This window comes from Rhodnius prolixus, unplaced genomic scaffold (genome assembly GCF_049639745.1).
Source record: "Rhodnius prolixus isolate KJV_2025 unplaced genomic scaffold, Rpr scaffold_7, whole genome shotgun sequence".
Lineage (NCBI taxonomy): Eukaryota > Metazoa > Arthropoda > Insecta > Hemiptera > Reduviidae > Rhodnius > Rhodnius prolixus.
Window position 1 is genome coordinate 28,220,359 of NW_027411582.1, and position 16,720 is coordinate 28,237,078.

Genomic DNA, 16,720 nt, shown 5'->3' on the forward strand with positions numbered 1-16,720 from the left:
ACTTAAATGAATTGAATTTAACGTTGAACTGGTTTGTTTTTAATGCTAGTTGAAAAACGTTCGTATAAATAAATAAACAATTAAAATAGTCTATAAATCTCTTTTGTAATTATTATAATATTAGTTTTTTTAAAGATTAACAATACAGATTCCAATAAATAGATTCATTCATAATTATCCGAATAGAGGGGAGAGAAAGATTCCATTCTGAAAAGAGATACTGAAACTCGGAAGTGATTACTACAAGGCGTTTGAACAAATAAATTAAAAGAAATAGACTGGACTGGATGTTATCTAAAGCGAAGTAAAACTAAACAACCAAGACCAAGTAAGGATGATACATTCTCAAAAAATACATAATCAAGCGAAAGTCTATGTATATGTATATATATCTACAAATACATGAACACATAAGTAGAGCTTATACACATACCAATATAGAAAGTATTGGTGAAAAACCTTGAGGCTATTCTCTGTATTAGTGTGCGAAGGATATGATTTTCTTTCTCTTTTTAACTATCTCTTTTCTTGTTCTTTAGCACCCACACTCTTTCTGGTAGTGTTAAGAAGGTATCAATCGGATAATAAGGCTTGTTGTATAAGACTCGGGTGTAATTTGTTTCTAGTAGTGGGGTAATAGTCGTGAGCAACGATAGACATCTCTTCGAAAAGAAAAAAAAAAAAAACAAAGAAGAAGAAGAAAACCGCTCCTTATTCTCAATCCTAACAGACCTCAGGCAAACCAATAAGGACGAACTGGAAGTAGATGAGATATACGTACATACAAGAGAGTGAAGAGAGTTAAGGAGAGAATCTCTAAAACAACTTAGGAGTTAAAAGTCTTAACAAAAAGAGAATGAAGGAGCTCTAGTGTATATTTGAGTACCATCTCAAAAACACCTACCTTATAACAATGTTAATACCTACAAAAGAAATATAAACTACAAACACATAATAAGAAGTAAAAATTTCCTTTACTAAACCCCACTTTGCATTGCCACTTTTAAAAGTAATATGTTATTTTAGCTGTTAAGCGTGAAACCAATTATTTAAATATTTCTTTAAAATAAAAAAATCTATAAACTATCATCCTAAATTTAGAAGCAATAAAAAAAAATATCAGTGTGGAGAAATATACAAATAATAGTTATCTGAAATTATTAGTTTGGCAATAGAAATTTTTGTAAAGAAACTATAGAATAAACTTTGTAGATAAAGTAGACTATAATCAAATGTTTAGAAAAAACAAATTAACTTTAAGTGACGTGTTCAATATGATGTCATTTGCGGGAAATTACATATTGGAAAATTATTTGGTCTTTGGAGACCCGTCTGTATTTATTATTCAAATTATCTCTCCTCAGTATTTTGGTTTAGGGATGTTGGAATAGACCTGTATTTACTGTTTGAAGCGGATATTGAATGTGTTACCGACTAAAATTCGGGTAACAAAATTTAGTTATAATTTTAATTTTAAATAATTTAATCTATAAAGCAAATGCAAGCCTAGCATAAGCAATACGTAGTTTTTATGCACAAAACAACAGAATAGAGTGAAGGTGTACTTCGGACTGCTGACGAAGGGAAAAAAAAGCAGAGCAGCGCATAGTTACGAGGTGTGAGGGTCAGTGAGCGCTGGAGCTCGGTGCGAGGCACATGGCCACCTTTTCCTGCGGCTAGGCCGGATTTGGAGCTCTAATTTTCCTGGTTGGGAAATTAGGGAAGTTCTGGAAAGGAATGGGCTATGAGGACAGTGTGAGAGTGTGAAAGCTAGCGTGCGGTGTGAAGGACTGGATTTTCCTTTTTTCTACGGCTAGGCCGGATTAGTATTCCTAATTTTTCCTTATTAGGAAATTAGGAAAAATTTTGTAGCGGGTGAGTTACCAGTGGTAGTAGTAGTGCCGTGGTAAGATACCCCTGAGCAGGGATTGTACGCTACAAAATAAAAAGGGTGAAAAGGGAAGAAGAAAGTGCGAGGAGGACTGCGCTGGAAAGAGCTCTGGAACAGCATCGTGGGTATCCCGAAGAAAGAAGACAGCGGTCACCTCCGTAAATATCACTCTATGAAGTACACCAAAAAGAACAACAACCCGGCCTGGGGTAAGTCCCGTTTTGATTCAAACTGTTTCCCGGAGAAGCGTCTGCTGACAGGCTCTGTTTGGACAATCAAAGAACTTTACCTTTTCTTTTAGTAGTTACTAGTTTTATTATTTTGATTCTTTCTTTTGTTGCATGTAATTAATTTGTCTTTGTGGTATTAAGGTTTTCATTTTGAAAAGTATTTCTAGTATTTTTGTGTTAACATTCAGCTTTTATATAAGTCCTAGTTTTTTTTCTGTGTAAGGAAGCTTCCGTAATTAAGGTAATTAGCGTAACGTTCAAACTTGAACAAGTAAACTAGGTTGCATTTGCTGTTATTTCTGTTTCGTATGCTTAATAGTTTCTAATATACGCATTATATACTCCTACTTGCCTTTTCTTTGATTTTCTTCCTGCTCCCCCTTCCCCCGTAGGTTTCGCCGTTTACTACGGAAGTTCATGTTAAAACGGCGTGGCGCCCAAATATAACGCAGGTATATATATATATATATATATATATATATATATATTTCCAATTTTTATACACTTTATTTTATTTTCTTTTATTTATTTATCTCTGATGCCTACACCTCGGCCCACCCCGTCTCCACTGAAGCTACGCCGGGGTAGCGGAAGTTTAGCGTAACAAATGCGTAGCATCGCCCAGGAGCTAAAGATCGACCATAAAACAGTTTAAAACCATTTGCGCAAAGCTGGATTCGAAAAGAAGCTCGATGTTTGGGTGGCACACCAATTAACACCAAAAAACATGATGGATCGAATTTCCATCTGCAAAGCCTTGGTCAATGAAATCGACCCATTTCTTAAACGGATGGTGACTGGGGATGAGAAATGGGTCACATACGACAATATTGTGCGAAAACGATCTTGGTCAAAGCGTGGTGAAGCAGCTCAAACCGGTGGCCAAACCAGGACTAACGGCCAGGAAGGTTCTACTGTGTATTTGGTGGGACTTGAAAAGAATCATGAGTATGGGGGCAAACACTAAATTCAGATCTCTACTGTCAACAACTGGACCGTTTGAAGCTAGCTAGAGGTGTTGTGTTCCATCAGGAAAACACAAGGCCACACACGTCTGTAGTGACTCGCCAGAAACTCCGGGAGCTTGTTTGGGAAGTTTTAATGCATCCACCATATAGTCCGGACCTGGCACCAAGCGATTACCACCTTTTTCTCGCATTGCAAAACTTCCTGAGTGATAAGAAATTGGGATCAACAGAAGATTGTGAAAATCGATTACTAGAGTTTTTCGCCAATAAGGACCAAGACTTCTATGAGAGAGGCATTATGTAGCTACCTTTAAAATGGCAACAAATTATACAACAAAACGGTGCATATTTGACCCAAATCGGACAATCCGAAACATCTTAAATAAAGTTTTGAACTTCACGCAAAAATAATGGATTTCTTTTTCCCCAACCTACTAATATTTTGAAAACCAAGTTATGGAGATCATTAAACGGCAGAAAAAACAATCCTAGAAAGTGAATAAAAGATGGTGCATCATTGGAGATGATCACAAGGCCAACAGAGTGTTTCTATAGACGTGGAGGATAATCTGGAATCTTTGTGGAGGAGCCAAGAATTTCGAACAAGAAGATTTGTGCAGTGAGGAAGAATGGTTAAAAAAACTGTTCTGTTTTTAGATTTAGATTCTTCAGGTACATTTAAGATCTTGAGGTCTCGTAATGGAGGGTAGAGTTAGAGACATAAATTGGAGAATTGGGTAAGCTAACGGAGTATTTTCTATTGAGAGGACTTGAATTTTTTTTGTAATTTGAAGGTTTGAAGGTTGAACCCTACAGCTCAAGTCAGCAAGTCTTGATCGGTTTGAGTTCTCTGCTGTATATTAGATAGATTAAACTAGGGCGGCCTCAAGGCCTACGCCACTCCGACCCATTTGGATCTATTGTGGCTCCCCTCACTTTAAAGCTCACCCTCCAGACTTGTCTTTTTAATCAGACTCTTAATGCTGGAGAGCGGCTCTTGGGTAAAGCTCACAGGCCTTGGTTTTTCCTCCCCGAGAAGTAACATCCTTAGCCCAGACCAGCCCCTTACACTGGACACAACACGTGCAGAGTACCGTGTTGACAGAACCTGCAAAGGCTATCATCTGCCAGTCCCATGCGATGCATGTGTTTCCTGAGCTGCAGTGGCCCAGTTAATAGTCCTACAATCCATCCTTATAGCCCCACGCGGCCTTGATGGATTAATTCTGCAGTCAGCCTCGGCGAATAGCCTTTAATGAACTCCTTCGCCTGTCTCTGCCCAGCGGTAGCAAGCCACCACTCCTGAGACCTACCCTGCACCCATAAGTTAATGGTCGCAGTCTTAACACATTTCAGAACCCCAAAACAGGGCTCCGGGCCAACGAAGTGTCCCGCAGAGCCTTCCCAGGCCAATAAATCTGCCACGTCGTTTCCTTTATGTCCTGAATGACCAGGTACCCAAACCAGAAAGACCTTCTGTTGTATATTAGTCGATTATGTTCCAGTGGTAGCTTTGATTATCTGCTAATAAGTCGCTACAATAATTTGTTCGTCTTTTGTAGTCTAGGTTCCAGGTTAGTCGTTTGCCGATGTACATCCCAAAGTAGCGAACTAAGTTAGCAGAAGAAAGAGAAATTGAGTTAGGGCTTTTTAAGTGGACAAGAATTACGACCCACATTGAGAAAACGATGGTTATGTTTACATCCGGTTTCGAAATCTTAACAGCAAGTTTCAGAGATGTTGCTCAGTTTGTTTTTTTTACAAAAAAGAGAATTTCTGACAGTTAAACATATTAATTTTACAGGATTCGAGCCATCAGATCTTCACCTCAAGTCAAATAAATCTTTTGAGTCATTTAAATGTTAGTCCAAGAATAGAAGATTCCTTTTTTTGCTTGAATATATATATATATTTATATTTGATTCCGCCATTTATATCTTGTTATTTGTTTAGTGCATACATAAGTGTGTATATAACAGTCACGACAATAGAACATTCTGTCATTTCTTTTTTAACACATAAAATTACCATAATTCCTGTTTAACCTCGTACACTTTCCGCTGTTTCACCCTATTTGCAACAAAATACTATTTAACTACACATACTAGAATATAATGAAGCACAAAGTTTTAACTATAAATCTCGTAAACAACTTGTTGTGAATATATTGTAACTATATAAATCCCCAAGTTACCTATGAATGATATGGAATTGGTACCTAGTTGAAGAGTCAAGAAGTGAGAACCAACCATTCAAGTTATACTCTGGTCTATTGTACGTGATATTAGCATTCAGCTTAAAAGGAAGGGGGTTTGAGTCTTATTAGGAACAAGGGAAACACAGTATTGGACAGGTGATGGAATTGAGCATGTTTCAACAATAATCAGTTCCTCAGCCTGTTCCAATCGTGACGTATTTCTAAGTTGTAACAAACATTTGATTGAAGGAGATAAATTTCTCATGTCTTCATCTATCCATAGCTAGATATTTAATATTTAAAACATTATCGTGTCCATTGCTGGTCAGTTAAAGAATGTCCTATCGCTGTAGCGGAACAACAGCTGTCCGCAGTCTGGGGTGGGAAAAGTGGTCACCATTCACCGTCATTTCCTCCCCTTGAACAAGGGGAGGCGACTTGATAGAGACGAACTGCGGCAAGACATTTACGAATTCAGTGCGATAATACTTGCATTCAAGACGCTATAGGAAACGGCCAACATTTTATGCACCAAGATTAATTCATTTAATAATCACCATCTATCTACCCTTGCTTTTTATCAGAATTTAGTCTAATTCATTCACATCCATCATCTCTCCAACATTTTTCATAATCACCGTCATTTAAACAGCATTCATGCTCACATTATTCAAACATGTTGTTTTAAGAAAAAAGTATTCATTTAAAGTATTTTAGAAATAAAGGACGCAATTTTTTTTTTTTTGGTACTTTAAAATCTTAATACTTAAAGGAAAATGTATTAAAGGCACATTTGAAAGAAAGGATTGTTAGCCTTCTATCTAATAAGCCTAAAACACTGAGTCATGGTCCCTAGTCTTGAACAATATTAACGAAAATTGAACTAGCTACGACAATATTGTGCTTAAATTGAGCCGTTAAATGCACAAATCGATTAACTCCATAAAAAGGAAAAAAAATGGAGAAATGCAATGAAATAATGTACCTTCTTTTTTTTTAGATTCCTGTTTACAAACAACGTCGGGACCTCCAAAAGGCACTTCTACATAAAATTCTGAATCGAATGACACCCTCATTCATGAAAATCGGTTCTCGCGTTTAGACGCTACGCAGTTTACAAAAAAGGTAACAACAACAAGAAAAACAATTTTTGAAAATGCCGTTTTTGCTCATGTTTTAGCAACTTTTTTCTCAAAACCTATTAGATCTGGGTTGTTGCAAAAAAATTACAGTTATAAAGGTGGGTTTGCCCTTTATTTTAAAGAAAATTTGGGAATTTTATCTTTTAGAGAAAAAGAGAAAAAAATTGTCAAAGTTGGGTGTTTTTCAACGTTACGATTTTTCGTGCCGTTTTTAACTATCAACCCTACCGGAAAGTTTTTACTATAAATTCAAATGAATTTAACGTTATCATTCAGCGGCTGCTACTTGAATTATTGCAACTATTTACATTAAGAGCATGGAGTTGAATCAAAATGGCTTCTGAAATAAATTAAAAAAATTTGGGTCATTTAATGGTACTAATCTTTATTATTTGGGGAAATTTATTATAAATATAAAAAGCTATGCCTGGAAACGAGTGCTTTGAGACACTAAAATTTAAGATATTTAAAAAAGTGGAGTTAATCGATTTGTGCAGTGAACGGCTCATATATCGATTAAAATTAGAACTTTTTTTTAAGCACTGTATGGTACTTGACAAAGTAGACCCCCATTGGTGTATCCCCTTCCTAACTTTAAGAATTAATTTCTTTCTTTTTTCAGCAAGTAATTCGAAAACTATTTCAGCAGGTTGAGTACCCATTTAAGATGTAAATTCTGCTGAAAATATGGTTTGAAAGAATTAGTCTTTTTTAGGGATTTCCGGTTTAGCGACATAGAGTATTAAGTGCGATTTCACTCTACTACAGATTATTTACCAGCTATGTAATGTTGAACGGAAAAAAATGAACGATTTTAGCCTTCCAAAACAATCTAAATATTTTTTTGTTTCTTTTAAATTAATTATTTCGAAGCAATGATTTATTATTTAGATATTAGGTTTGTCGTAGATTTATTTTAGCCTTTTAAGTGAGGTCACCATCGATGAATGTTCTTTGGTCTTTAAAATTAAGTTGATCTTTTGTTGTTTTTTTTACGCAACTGCCCTAAATAATAGACGCTTGAAGGATGTTAAAAAGTCCAATAAAAAAGGTCAGTCCAAAACACTAGAAATATAATACGAAATAAAATCTTCTGGCATTTAATTTTAAGTATTATTAGCTGATTTATCTTGGCATCTTAGATCGAAGTGAAATAAAGTATTGATTATTTAATCTAAAAATTCATAGCACAATTTTTTAATTTTTTTTTGCAAGTATCTGTTAAATAAGAGTCCTTTTTTTCTGCAAAAACATTTTGCTCCTCTTTTATTGTCACAATATAAAGATTAAATTAGGAGCATATCAAGAGTTATATGAGGAGCTGGAGGCCGATCCTATCTTGGGCCTGCCTTCGGATTCTATGACTCCCAAATATAACTTCGACAAGCCTTTCAAAGTCTGTATTGGAGACCGGGAAGCTTGGAGACGTGGACCTCCAGTGGTGGGAGATTCAATGTGGTACACTGATGGCTCCAAGATGGAGGAGGGTGTGGGAGCGGGAGTGTACGGGGTGAAGCCGAAATGTAGCATTTCGGTTAGCCTAGGAAAACTAGCTACAGTTTTTCAGGCTGAGCTAGCTGCAATTAGGTTCTGCGCTACCGAGATTAAAGGGCGAGGAGTTATTAATTCCAAGGTCGTAATTTTCTCGGATAGCCAGGCTGCTCTACAGGCAATTAGTTCCTACCAGGTCAACTCAAGGCTGGTTTGGGACTTCTGGGTACCCTGAAGGAAATTAGTGACCAAAATAAGGTCTTTCTGGTTTGGGTACCTGGTCATTCAGGACATAAGGGAAACGAAGCGGCAGATTTATTGGCCTGGGAAGGCTCTGCGGGACACTTCGTTGGCCCGGAGCCCTGTTTTGGGGTTCCGAAGTGCGTTAAGACTGCGACCATTAACTTATGGGTGCAGGGTAGGTCTCAGGAGTGGTGGCTTGCCACAAATGGGCAGAGACAGGCGAAGGAGTTTATTAAAGGTTATTCGCCAAGGCTGACTGCAGAATTAATCCGTCAAGGCCGTGGGGCTATAAGGATCATTGTAGGCCTATTAACTGGGGCCACTGCAAGCTCAGGAAACACATGCATCGCATGGGCCTGGCAGATGATAGCCTTTGTAGGTTCTGTCAGGAAGAGGAGGAAACGGCACTGCACGTGTTGTGTCAGTGTGAGGGGCTCGTGTGGCTAAGGATGTTACTTCTCGGGGAGGAAAAACCAAGTCCTGAGAGCTTTACCCAAGAGTCGCTCTCCAGCATTAAGAGTCTGATTAAAAGGACAGGTCTGGTGGGTGAGCTTTAAAGTGAAGGGAGCCACAATAGATCCAAAGGGGTCGCAGTGGCATAGGCCTTGAGGCCGCCCTAGTCTAATCTAATCTAATCTAAAGATTAAATTTAAACACGTGATTCAGTATAACTATTTTTGGAGCCCCTTGCTAATTAAATTATTATTATTTCTAGATTAATAGTAGCGAGGAGTTGGTCAATAAATCACAACTCCAATTTTTTCAATAACTGTTTACTTCCGTACGCCATTGAGCAAGTTAAAAAACAAAAAACAATACAGAATATTGCCATTCTGAACGTCGCCCTTCAGGTGAACCTGTATTCTTTCAACTCCAGAGTTTTGTTTAGACATTTCATACTTCTAAATTTTATTCACGTGGGTATTAAAGTAAAATTAAAACGGGTACTTAAGAAGTAGGCTTAAAAAATACCCCTCAATAAGTACGCCAGCTTAGACAAAGTTTTCTAAAAATTATTAAAGTAAAAGCAGATTGTTAGGGGGCCTCATTAATGTTTTCTAAAACCAAATATAAAATTTAATAATTTTTTAGTTAATACGCACAAAAAAAGCGTTACAGAAATATTGGTAATAATAGTTTTAGAAAGGGCCTTACTTGGGTGGGGCAAACTCCCCTCCTTATGAGGCATAGCGTCGAGACTTTTTAAAGTGCAAATCTGTACCAAATTTCGATTCGAATGACACTTCATTCATGAAAATCGGTTCACGCGTGTCGATAATTTGAAACGATTGCTATATTTCCCCTTAACTAGTGTTAGAGCAGATCGTCGCTTTAATGTTACGTAGGGGAGCCCTAACCCTATCATTCTACCAAATTTTATCAAAATCAGGCCAAGATTTACAGAGTAATTAGTAATCAAAATTTTGGAGGTGGCCTTACATAAAGGGGGCTAACTCCTCTCCCATTCGATTTACAGCGTCGAGACCCCCAAAAGGCACATCTACCTAAAATTCCGAATTTAATGATACCTGATTCATGAAAATCGGTTCTCGCGTGTAGGCAAGAAGAACAAGACCAATTTTTGAAAAAGTCGTTTTTGCTCATTCACAGCAACTTTTTTCTCAAAATCTATTAGATCTGGGTTGTTGCAAAAAAAATCCAGTTATAAAGGAAGGTTTGCCCTATATTTTAAAGAAAATTTGGGAATTTTATCTTTTATAGAAAAAGAGAAAAAAATTGTTAAAGTTGGATGTTTTTCAACGTTACGCTTTTTCTGGTGCAGTTTTTGACGATCAACCCTTATACAACTGTCCTACAGGACAGTTTTAATAAATGCAGATCAACCAGTAAAAACAGCTTTTTCATCCTCAGAATAGCTCAAAACTTATATTTAGGAGTAAAACATTGAAACCGAACCATCTCTTTGATGGTCGCTCCATTTCTTCTAGCAAGGAGATTAAGTGAAAGTGAACAATTTCTTTCTTTCAAAGGACCAAAAGGGAAAACATGCGCCAAAAACATTTAAGTACTTCTGCAGTCTCAATAAATTAGAAATATTTCCAGACTATATGCTTTGAATTATTAAATGGATTTAAAAAAAATACTTTAACGGAGGCCAAATAAATAAGTAAGAATAAGCAAGCAAAAAATTGTTAAACAAAATCACAGCATTTTTCACTGCATTAATTTCCAGGATAATAATTGTAAGATTCGTGCCAAGTACTTATTACCACTAAAGGAGAATATATAGTCCGATTTCATTGCATATTATCGCCGATTGAAGAGGAGACATTTTTTTTGTTTCTTTGGGCTGGTTGCCAAGTGGCTCAGTTGGTCGCCATGGGGATCAACATCTAGCCTAATTTACTCCATCATTTTTCACTCTTTATTTTATTTGTATTTCTTTAGTTAGAGATGGTTTTTTATCGTGCAGATTTTTTGAGTTCTCCCCCATGGGGAACTATCCGTTTTTAAAGATCAGGAAAAGTGTGGTTTTGTGCAAAATGATCTGTGTCTGTCTGTTCGCATCCACAATAACTCAAAAAAACTAAAAATGGGAAAGAAGTTTGAATTTTAAATTTTGTTTAGATGCTAATAGAGGATGCTGCAATCAAATTTTTGGTCGGAATAAGTTTATCTCATTAATGAATCCTCAAAAAAAACCCTAATTTTTTCCCCCTCAAAACTTGGTGAACTAATTTTAAATATGTGTAACTATAACTTCCGTTTAAAAACATTTTTCCCGGAAAAATTCGATTAAGTGAACTTCTGAGAGAGAGAAATGTACACAGATTACCTCTAAAGTGCTATTTGTATGCAATGTACCGTTCTAAATCTCGTGTAAAGTAACTAATATCACGTATACAGAAAATCCCTAAGTGCCGGAAGTATCGCTATTATCAATAGATTGTTGACTTTCCCGAAAGTGGCTCCTAAAATTTTGTATTTTTTTTCTTAAATATATTTTGGCTTACTATAAATTTGTAAATCCAGAATTTTCCAGACAAAAAGCTCTATGCCCAATATAACCGCAGGAAAGCCAATGTAAAAATTCATTCGACGAAAGCAAACAATCTTTCCCAATAATGTCCAATTCCAGAACTATGATGCTGGAAGACTTCCTTAGACCAGAATCTCCTTAATCGAGGCATAGTAGTCCAAAAAAGAGACACAAAATCTCTCGCAAAAAATAAATAAATAATCCGCTTCCTAAATATCGACAATTTCATCGATTCCTTTTTAAAGTGAGTTCAAAGCTCTAAATTTTCATAAAAGTTTAAACAAGATCTGATTATTTTATTATATTATTCAGAAATATTTTGCAAGTAATTTTATATCATAAGATTTAACGGGCGGGACGGGACCTATACCCCACGGCACCGCAGCTACAAGAGGCTTATTGTGCCTTCACTCTAAGTCTAGTAGGTGAAACCTCCCCTTCTAAGAAGGTTGAGGGCTTTCCCTACTAGTTCCTTCTGCGCTATAATCTCCTTTGGTCTCAAAGTCCCAAAGATGTCGTAGCGCAGTCTCTCGATTGCAATGCAATCGAACAACAGGTGAGTGGCCGTTGCCTCCTCCTCCTCCTGGCACAATCTGCACAATGGTTCCGAGTTAATAAGCTCTAATCTGTGCAGGTGCTTTCTGAACCTACCGTGCCCTGTAAATAGGCCCATGATCAGAGTGATCTGATTCCTGCCCAAGCCCAAAGTCTCTTTGGTTCCGTGTTTACACGGCAAGGGCATAACACTCTTGCTGTGTTTGACCCCAGGAAGCATCACCCAGCTCTTCTCGTGCTCCCTCCAAATTCAATCTCTGCACGAACAGAACCCTTGGTGATCCCCAAGAAAGGCTCCGGGCCAATGAAAGGAGTGTTGGCTCCATTCCTGGCCAGTAGATCAGCTGTCTCATTCCCCTTAATCCCCCCATGACCCGGCACCCATTCTAACCGAACTTTAGAATCATAAACTTCACTTAAAATGACAAAATTGAATCTATTTACTGCAAAAAATAATTAAATAAATTCAAAAACTAGAGAAACCAGAATAGAACTAGAATTTAAAGTAATTAATATTTTTTCCCCCCATTTTATTTGGATTAAATAATTAGAAATAATTCAAACTGAATAGTTCATTTACTGCACGTAATCATCCTGCCACCATTTATGCACAGCTTAACTCTCTCGTTTTTCGCTATAAATATATTGTTGTTGACAAAGCAAGGTTAACTATGACATTAAAACTGTCCGGTAGGACAGTTGTATAAGGGTTGATCATCAAAAACTGCACGAAAAAGCGTAACGTTGAAAAACACCCAACTTTGACAATTTTTTTCTCTTTTTCTACTAAAGATAAAATTCCCAAATTTTCTTTAAAATATAGGGCAAACCCTCCTTTATAACTGTAATTTTTTTGCAACAATCCAGATCTAATAGGTTTCGAGAAAAAAGTTGCCGAAAATGAGCAAAAACGGCTTTTTCAAAAAATGTTCTTGTTCTTGTTCTTGTTCTTGTTCTTCTTCTTGTTGTTGTTGTTACCTTTTTTGTAAACAACGTAGCGCCTAAACGCGTGAACCGATTTTCATGAATGAGGTGTCATTCGATTCGGAATTTTATGTAGATGTGCCTTTTGGGGGTCTCAACGCTGTACATCGAATGGGAGAGGAGTTAGCCCCCTTTATGTAAAGACCCCTCCAAAATTATTATTACTAATTACTCTGTAAATCTTGGCACGATTTTGATAAAATTTGGTAGGATGATAGGGTTAGGGCTCCCCTACGTAACATTAAAGCGGCGATCTGCTCTTACACTTATTAAGGGAAAGTATAGCAATCGTTTCAAATTATCGACACGTAAACCAGTTTTCATGAACGAAGTGTCATTCGAATCGAAATTTTGTACAGATTTGCACTTTAAAAGTCTCGACGCTGTGCCTCGTAAGGAGGGGAGTTCGCCCCACCCAAGTAAGGCCCTTTCTAAAACTATTATTACCAATATTTCCATAACGCTTAGTCCGATTTTGATAAAATTCAGCTCGAATAAGTGGTTAAAGCTCCTCTACATGGCTGTGAAGTGATATCATGCTCTTGCACCTACCAAGAGGAAGTACTGCAATCGTTAAAATTATCAATGAGTGAACCTACTTAAATCAATGAATTGTCGTTCGATTAAAAAATCTTTGCCTCTTTGCCTTTTAGGGAGAAGTACTTCAATCGCAGTTTATTTTTCTTACTCCTCTTAAAAGGAAGTACTGAAATCGCAGTTTAATTTTTCTATTTACGTACAAATACCTTCCAATGTTATTCAAAACGCTTTTTCAAAAAATTGTTATTGAGGATGGTTTGGGAGACCGCAACTATAATCATTCTTTAAAAAGATCTCTCCAGTGGTAGTTACGGTTCCGACTTAACACCTTATCAAGTTATAATGATAGAATTGCTTATTCCAAATTTGAAAAAAATCAAATCTGTAAAGCAGATATGTAACTTTGCAAAATAGACAAAAAGGAAAATCTATCCAAAAGGTACAAAAATCTCCTTAACAAAAACTTACAGTTTAAAAAGTTAAGTATAAGGGTTGATTAAACGCCAAAAGGTACACAAATCAGCAAGTACCCAACATTTCATTAATACTTCATTAATATTTAATTAATTTTACTGCATTAATTTTCATTAATATTTTTTAGAATTTATTAGATGTCACAGACCCTTATGCTGGCCACTTCATTCATAATATTTTTTTATGAGTTATGAATTATTCTGAGTAGTCACTTACACATGCATGTTAAAGTAGAAAAAAACAAAGTTAGAGTCGGCCACTTTTTAAATTTGAATCACGGAGGATTTAAAACAATATTTCAGACTTGAATTCGTCTTACCGAAATATTTGTGAGCACAAATAACACAGTTAATAACAAGTAGATTATTCAACAATAATTATTCATTTCTCAATTGTAATTTCATTTAGTCTCCCTAATTTTACTTATAGTAAAATGCTGGTATAATTAGCTGTCCTAAAAATATGCTTATCTTATTTATTTTATATTGTATATATACAACATTGTGGGAAGAATACTAGATTGAGAATGTAATTGAAGAAAACTATATTATTTACGATAAAGCCAGATTGACTACTACATAAAGTAACAATTGCTTTAATCGAAGAATGAACTTAAACCGACGATTTTTATTTAAAAATAAATAAATAAAATAAAATAATTAATGTATGTTGGTGTGAACATTTTTTTTTTGTAAAGTTTTTGAATTTTTTAGCCTCATATTTTTTTTCTTTTTAACCAGTAATTAATAGTTTGATTATTATAAATAACTAGATATTACAGTCAATCTACAGTGCTACTTGAACATATATTTTGTAGATGAAACTGGCCAGCATAAGGGTCTGTGACATCTAATAAATTCTAAAAAATATTAATGAAAATTAATGCAGTAAAATTAATTAAATATTAATGAAGTATTAATGAAATGTTGGGTACTTGCTGATTTGTGTACCTTTTGGCGTTTAATCAACCCTTATACTTAACTTTTTAAACTGTAAGTTTTTGTTAAGGAGTAATAATTGATATATATTAAAATAATTTTCAGATTTAATGGAGATTTGCTCAAGAAATGGGGTAATAATGATAGGTTGATTAATAGCACGCCATTAAAGCATGTACATGCATCGGTGAGGAAAAAATTAGACATGCAAGGTTGAGGAATAATTATAATCTAATTCTATTACGACGATTTCTCTATTTTTTTGTTTTTTGTTTCACATCTTTATGGAGACAGTGAAAATAAGATTGAAAAAGTGGTTGCAATAGCCAATGAATATCAGCAGCAAAGAATCATACTAAATTTTCATTTTCAATTCAAAATGTTGTCTGCAAATTACAGTAAAAAGTTGAAAAGCATTTTCTGGAGAATGGCTTCTAGAATTTTCTCAAAAGTTTGTTTGTTTTTTTGGGGGTGAGGGGGGCAATCCGGTTGGGATTGGGGATAGAATTATCTCAAGTCTTACGTCATGGTAATAAACGTTTTTACAAACAAGTTAGCCATTATTATATTCTGATACTGTTTATTCTAACAATATTCTAAGCACCGCAAATATCTCGGCTTAACTTTGGACAGCAAAGTGACCTTCTATTGTCAAGTTCTTGAGAATGTGAATTCCGGACTCGAAGATGGACAGTAACAGAACAAATTCCTCCTCTACAAAGTGGACATCAAGACGATGTTACCCTCCACCTGGAGTCCTGACCTTAGTAGTTACATCAAGAAACTCCTTTCAAGAAACAAGAGAAAACTCAAGGGCAACACAAAACTTGCGATTGACTTTCCTCGACGTAGTTGAATCGACTCCCTCTACGAGATATCTTCGATAATCTCTGTCAATCCTTTACCTAAAACTCCTTTCCACTCTAGATCACCATCCTAACCCACTATGTGACACAACCACCTACTATACTTCAATTCCTTACAGACACAAAAGAATCAATCCTACTCTAACTTACTCATCTAGCTCCAGATTTTCTCTATCCTTTTATTTTACGAACAAATATAATCCTTATCTAATCCTAAGCGTTCCCTAAATTGTAATAAAGATTTCATTATAAATCCCTTGGTACTTCTTTTTATGGAAGAGTGATTTGTTAAAAAAGGTAACGTAGCTACATGACGTGTTCCTTGTTGATGAGGTGGCAAAACATAGTTTGTTCTGTAAAATGTTTATAGCGAGCCCCATCGGAGAAAAACGACATACAATATCGTCATTCGGAGTTCTTGAGGGGGTCAAATAAGCTTTGAAATTCCGTTTTAGTTATATATATGAAGTAGAGAAAGTGGTCAAATTAGATTATTTCCTAAGATAAATCTGTACTGTATTGCATTTTATTAAAATGTTTACATTAAAATGTAGCTTAGTGAGTAATTTTAAATAAATAAATACAAACTTTATTAAAATTACCACCGCAAGAATGGAGACATATGTATTCCTGTACCAATACTAATCTCAGTTAAAGGACATGGGCGATAAATTAACCTTTATTGCAGGCCCTCTCTGACACCCACCCTTTACCAGCCATATATTTCCATTCCTTTCAGTTCCTTTTTATTCTATCCTTCCACAAACATATAAACGTTAAAAAGTCCAGGATTCCTTTTTTTGGCTCCCCCCTACAGCTAACTAACACACAGAAGTGCCAACTGTAGACCGTTCTTACTCTACCTCAGGTTACTTCATCTTCATGCAGGACGACCGCGTCATACAGGAAGGAGTATGTTCTTTATGTAAATAAATGGTGACATATATAAGATTTATATTTTTTAAAAAAGGACCTTATTGTATCATATATTTCTACTTAATTAGCAGCATTATTGATTGTTATAACTATAAGTGGGAATTTAATAACTTCTTAGGGAAGGCATCAGTTCTGTGATAAGCTATACTGGATTCCAACATGAAGATCCTTGGATTTTCTCTTCCTAGGAGCTTCTTACAGCTCACAGTTCTGTGATAAGGTGATCCAATTGAAAAAAAGGTGCTACAACCACATAAATTTTAA

The 16,720-nt window shown here is 35.8% G+C and overlaps 1 protein-coding gene across 1 annotated transcript in view; it reads left to right on the plus strand.

The window, feature by feature from the left end:
- The first annotated feature begins 1,618 nt into the window (after nucleotides 1-1,618).
- Nucleotides 1,619-16,720, plus strand: part of LOC141447299 (uncharacterized) — a 224,269-nt gene continuing 209,167 nt past the window's right edge. Inside the window, exon 1 of the mRNA XM_074114717.1 lies at nucleotides 1,619-2,100. The gene's annotated coding sequence lies outside the window, so the exon portion shown is untranslated. The remainder of the gene's footprint in view (nucleotides 2,101-16,720) is intronic.